Source organism: Lolium rigidum, chromosome 6 (assembly GCF_022539505.1).
Source record: "Lolium rigidum isolate FL_2022 chromosome 6, APGP_CSIRO_Lrig_0.1, whole genome shotgun sequence".
NCBI lineage: Eukaryota > Viridiplantae > Streptophyta > Magnoliopsida > Poales > Poaceae > Lolium > Lolium rigidum.
This window is the reverse complement of record NC_061513.1, coordinates 281,792,460-281,798,927: the sequence shown is the minus strand read 5'-3', so window position 1 is coordinate 281,798,927 and position 6,468 is coordinate 281,792,460. Positions and strand designations below refer to the sequence as shown.

At 50.0% G+C, this 6,468-nt stretch overlaps 1 pseudogene; it reads left to right on the top strand.

The window, feature by feature from the left end:
• The first annotated feature begins 2,444 nt into the window (after nt 1–2,444).
• On the top strand, nt 2,445–5,657 carry LOC124664252 (annotated as a pseudogene).
• Nucleotides 5,658–6,468: the final 811 nt, after the last annotated feature.

Sequence of the window (6,468 nt, the reverse complement as noted above, 5' to 3'; positions counted from 1 at the left end):
CTTCGGGAAGAAGTAGGGGAAGAGTCGCGACAGCCCTGCTTTAGCTTGATCAATGCCCTCGCGTGCTTCTGTTCCATGAAACTCAAGGAACGAAAGGGCGTCAAGAAGAGGATCATTGTCAGGATCTTCAAGTTCAAATTCCTGAGATGTTTTACCTGTCAAGATAAAAACTCATTGATCAACAAATGAGAAGAAGGAAAGAAAGTACAAAGGATGCGAAGTGGTTCAGATACTTACTGACAAAGCGACGGTTTTGCGACCTTAGGCGTTTAATAATCGCCTCCTCGCGAGCAGATTGTCCGGCTATATGCTCGCTCAGCGAAGCCTCGGCATCGTGAAGTTTCTTCTTAAGATCTTCGACACCAGCAGCATCGGCCTTGGCCTTGTCAGCCTCTGCTCTAGCTTGAATAGCATCTGATTCGGCCTTCTTACGAGCCTCTTCACTTTGCTCTAATTTTTGAGCAAGTGTATTGGCACGCTCGTTGACCTCCGCCAGTTTTTCTGCCAAGAAAGTTAAATTTAGTTAAAAACATCGACAACAAAGGAGTGAAAAGGCAAGGGTAAAAAGAAGCAGCAAGGCATTACCTTCAGCTTTACTGGCATAGTCACGGTACCCAACAAATTGGGCACCGAAACGGATGAATTCCTTAATCAAAGGCTGTTAAAATAAAGAGAGAGAAAGAAAGTGTCGGTATGGAATAAAGGATGATAGCACAAAATAAAGTGCACAGAGAAAACATCGGCAGCATCAGAAAGTATTCAAGAACTTACATCATCCAGAAGAGGGGTCGAGGAGCTACCCAATTGTAGGGTAGGCTGTGTAATTGATTCAACTCTCGCCCTTTTTGGTGAAGGGACAAGAGGGCTTGCAGGAGGAGTAGGTGCGTCGGTGTTTTGTTGAGGAGGCGAAGATTCCTCTCCTTCAACGTGCACCTCAGAAACAACTAGAGTATGCGACGTACTCGTTCGAGCAGTCGCATCAAGAGCTGGTATTTCTTCCTCATCACCACTACGATGAAATGGCGACAAGATAAGAAGCAAGATAGACAAAGATCTTCAAGTGGCAAAACAATAAGAAACAAAAAAAAATGACTTACGAACTGACGAGGGCTTCCATGTATGGATCGAAAGCTGCCTTCCGACGTGAAGGAGCAGTTTCTTCGGCTTTGGAAGTGCCGGAATCTTCGACATCAGTCCTCTTCCTTTTGTTCTTTGGAGATACAGCGGGAGGAGGAGAGTGTGCCGAGGTAGTATCCTCGGATTCAGCTTCCTTTTCAGAAGATCCCGCAGATTTTCGAGAACCTGCGGGTTCACTATCAGCGCCAGGAGCATCTTGGTTATCATCATCGATAACGGCTCGTTCGTCGACTTCCCCACCTTCAGGAAGGGGAGGAAGAGAGACAATATTTGGATGGTTCTGTATAAAGAAAAAAGGGATGTCAATAAAGCAGTTATGCAAAAGATGTCAAACAAAAATAGAGAGTCGATAAAAAGTTACCTTGGGGAGCGCATTGGCGGCGCTATATGGTTTTACCTGACAAGAGGACGGAACGGGATCTTTTTTGCTGAGGGAGGAAATTTTTCGGACAAGCTTTTCTAAGTCTTTGACCGATAAATCCACCGACAGGCGATCCACATCCTTATCGTAAGTATACTTCCAGAGAGGATTTTTGCGAGCCTGCAGAGGCTGCACTCTGATTCTAAGGAAATAGGCTGTGATTTGAATGCCCGATAGTTCTTGGCCGCGGGTGTTTTGCAGCTCGCGGATGCGGGTCATCAGTGCTTCCGTCGCCGTTTTTTCTTCTTCGGTAGCTTCTGCATCCCAGGAACGGCGGCGGTGGATTTTCTCGGCACCGTCAAAAGGAGGAATATTATCTTCAGCACATCCATGGTTCTCCTCATGGATGTACAGCCACTTCTTGCGCCATCCTTGAACTGAATCAGGGAATTTGACGTCGAAATACTCGACATCGGGGCGAACACAGATAACAACGCCGCCTATATTATAAGTGACGTTGGGAGAACCATTGCGGCGGCAAAAGAAAATGCGCTTCCATAGCGCCCAGTTAGGCTGGATGCCAAGGAAGGCTTCGCAGAGGGTGATGAAAATGGAAATGTGGAGGATGGAATTGGGTGTGAGGTGATGAAGTTGCAGCCCATAAACGAAAAGCAACCCCCGAAAAAAAGGATGAATGGGGGCAGAGAGGCCACGGATGAGATGATCGACGAAACTAACCCGATACTCCATGGGAAGGGTTGGGTAGCTTTCTTCACTGGGGAAGCAAACCGCGTCCTGCTTCTTGCTGATCCCCAGTTTCTTCAGCATGTTGATGTCTTGTGAGGAGATTTTGGATCTCTCCCACTCTGTGTTCGCTAGATCTTCAGTCACCATCTTCGATTCGGGTGTGCTTGTGCCTCGGTGAGTTTACGCGGAGGCATCAACAATGGCGCCGGAGCAAGGTGCGAGTATGGTTGAGCTCAAGAGCTTTGCGGCGCAAGGGAGGATTTTTTGGCAGAGGAGAACGGAGGAGCGGCGCGAGCGAAAGGATTTGAGGAGGAAGACGACGCCCTTATATAGAGGTGCGGTGAACCGTCACGCCGTTGGATTGACAGATTACGCCACAGATGGTGTACACGTGGACAAGGGGTAAACGGTAATTTCATATAGACGAGAAAGTGCAGCAACTACAGTACTTGCGCCAGGAAAAGCGGAGGACGTGTGTCCCCCACTTGCACGACGTGTCAATATGATGCGGAGTTTGGGCCCGCAAGGCAGTGAGAGAGAACATCTCGCGATTTCCAGATACATTGGTCATGGCTGTCATCAGCATTGATGTCACCTTGGTAAAAGGAAATCTCGGCTATGAAGCTTGGGAAGAATGGCGACAGCATAAGATTGTTTCGACAGCTTTTGAACAAGTACAAGCTTTTGCCCAAATGCTCGGGGGCTACTTTGGGAAAAATGAAAAGGTTGAGAAAGTCAAAATAGAAATGGCGAGAGTCTATGATCAAATACAAGTATTTGCTCATAGCCTCGGGGGCTACTCCCATCGGGAGCGCAGTTCGCGCACTCGATAGATTTAAAAAAAATAAAAAATTATTATGTGACAGGAGAAAAATATAGCGACATAAGGCGTGGAGCCTACACTCAAGCACAAGTTCTTGACTGTAGCCTCGGGGGCTACTCCCATCGGGAACGCTGTTCGCGTGCCCGATGAAATTATAAAAAAGAGAGAAAAAGAAAAATAGGAAGTGAGTATACTTCGAGTTATACAAATAACTCTGCATATACTCCCATCGGGAGAGCAATATAAGTCATCCGTTGACTCAATAAAATGTGCTACTCCAACAGCCGAATAAGCACTCGACAATATATTCTTAGAGCGCCAAAGTTGCGAATAAATCTCTGAATGCCGCAAAATTGCGAAGGTAAGACCCCAGATCCGTTCTGTGCGGCGTGGCGCCGTCTCTGACGTCGGTTTGCTAACTTTTTCCGTATCAACAGATACGAAGAAAAATCCTAACGGACGCGTTAGGTACCCGATAAATATGACTGGGACTCGACAGAATGGTAAGACCTTAAGCGGCACCTGTCGAAGTTTACACCGAGTATCCCGAGATCATGTCCGGGGACGTGATCTTGAAGTAGGTTTTTGCGGATTGCCACTAGAGCAGTTAACTAGTACCTGATCCGTCAGATGAACTAGCCCCAATTACCATTATCCCTGTACAATATAGAAATTTGTATGAAGAAATATAGAGAAGTTTAAAGTTGTCGAATAAATATAAAGGTGGAGATTTTCCCTGACTCTGCGATTCAAGCAAAATCTCGGGGGCTACTGACATAGGCATCCCCAATGGGCCTGCCGAAGATAGTACCCGGGGTTTACTAAAGGCCCACGACTCGAAGAATAAGAAGAATCGGAAGCCCAAGTTGTTATTAAAGAAAGTTAGAGTTGTATTAAGGAGATGATGTTTGTAATCTTGAGGGATGAGTTAGAAACCCTCCCGGACTTTGTAACTTGTACAATACGAATCCCTCGGCTCCACCTCCTATATAAGGGGGAGTCGAGGGACAAGGAAAGCATCGAATCATTGTTTCACAAACCCTAGTTTTCATATTCGTCGAGTACTTTTCGGCTGAAACCTTCGAGATCTACTTGCCCTCTACATCCAACTAAACCCTAGTCTACAATCCGTAGGCATTGACGAGTTAATACCTTGTCACGTACCTTCTTGCAAAGGAAGGGAACTACGGGAATCATCTCCGTGTCATCGCGTGCTCCACTCTCGGTTACCTCTATCTTATTCTATCTCCTATATATTGCGTAGCTATATCTTGCTTAGTTGATAACCTTGTCATATAGGGAAATTCACTTAGTTGCATATCTAGAGAATTTACCTTTGTGTCAAGCCTAAATTGAAAAAGAACTAAAAATTGGTTAGCACCTATTCACCCCCCCTCTAGGTGCGGCATACGATCCTTTCACTTGTACCGACGGCCATTTTAACGCCGACGGCCATCCTTGTCGCCGCGGTCCGGAGGCTTCTGTGCCGACGGCCCCGATATTTGGCCGTCGGCACACACGACGGCCGTCGGCACATCTGTGCTCTCCCGTAGTGCACCCTGCATAAAAGAAAAATGATTTCTGCCTAAGCGAATACGAGGTTGGTCAATGGAGCTCGAGCAGCACCACATCAAGATGGCGAGAGGGGCAGATTGAAGCCGGAGGAAGGAGACGTGATGCAGGACGGAGGCGAAGGAGGCAGCACCGTGATGGCGGTGGAAGACACGGCGGAGTTGCAGATCGACGTGAGCATGGACGTTAGGGCGCTCCTCTGCCAGGGCTGCCTCCTGCCCCTCAAGCCCCCAATTTTCAAGGTGAGCTTTCGTCTCAATCAATTACCAGTAGGTGCAAAGATGAGGATTTGTTTGCCAAGATTGCAAATCTATCTGCAAAAATACTTTGCTACGGAGCCATAAAAGTTGAGATTTTTGTCGCAGTGCGAGGCGGCCGGGCACATCCTTTGCAGCTACTGCCGCGGCGGCCACGGCGACACCTGCAGCCGCGCCGACACCCACTGCGGCGAGCTGGACGCCGTCATCAGCGCTGCCAAGATTCTCTGCCCCTACGGGAAGTTCGGCTGCGAGCGCTACGTCGTTTTCCACGGCGCGGCGGAGCACCAACGCACGTGCCCGTGCGCGCCATGCTCCTGCCCGGAGCCCGGCTGCGCGTTCCAGGGCTCGCCGCCGGCGCTCCTCGACCACTTCGCCGCCGGCCACTCCCGCCCCATCATCGCCGTCCGCTACGGCCGCTCGTGGAGCCTCAGCCTGCCGCTGTCGCAGCGCTGGCACGTCATCGTCGGGCAGGAGGACCGGAGCGTCTTCCTCGGTCCGCCCGGGCGCGCTCGGCGCGGCCGCCACAGCGGTGTCGCTGGTGCACGTCAGGGCGGACGGCGGCGCCGCGGCCACCAAGTTCTGGTGCAAGCTCTCCGTGGAGCGCCCCGGCGAAGACAAGCGAGTTCTCATGGCCTCGATGGTCAGCAGCAGCGTGCTGACAGGCGGCGCGCCGGCGCCCGGCCAGGGCATGTTCTTGGCGGTGCCCCAGGAGCTATTGTCGGGCGACATGGTCGCGCTCAGGATCCGCATTGATTAGCTCTGAAGTCTGACCTGCCGCCACCACCAAGGCACCAAGTCCACAACTCCACAAGCTAGGACATCGCGCGTCGAGGAAGCAATGAACTTTGCATTTGATCTTTGATACGTCCAAAACGTATCTACTTTCCCGAACACTTTTGCTATTGTTTTGCCTCTAATTCGTGTATTTTGGATACAACTAACACGGACTAACGCTGTTTTCAGCAGAATTGCCCTGGTGTCTTATTTTTGTGCAGAAAATCAACTTTCAGGAAAATCCCCGGAAATAATTGCAATGGGCCTATTTTCACAGAAGACTTACGGAGCCAGAAGACGAGACGGAGGGGGGCCACGAGGTGCGCATACCATAAGGCAGCGCGGTGGGCCCCTGGGCCGCGCCGCCCTATGGTGACGCCGCCTCGGCCAGCCCCCGACACTCCCCTCTGGACTACTTAAAGCCCTCGACCTAAAAACGCACGGGGGTTCGACCAATCTGCCAAAAGACATCCAGAACTCCGCCGCCATCGCGAAACCCAATTTCGGGACCAGAAACTCCGTTCTGGCACCTTGCCGGGACGGGGAATTGGAGGAGATCATTGCCATCATCACCACCGACGCCTCTCCATCGACCATCCATGTGTGATTAATTTCCCCGCTGTAGGCTGAAGGGGATGGTAGGGATTGGATGAGATTGTTCATGTAATAGCCATAAGATTGTTAGGGCATAGTGCCTAGTATCCGTTGTTGGTACTTTTATGATATTGTTGCAACTTGTTATGCTTAATGCTTGTCACTAGGGCCCGAGTGCCATGATTTCAGATCTGAACATG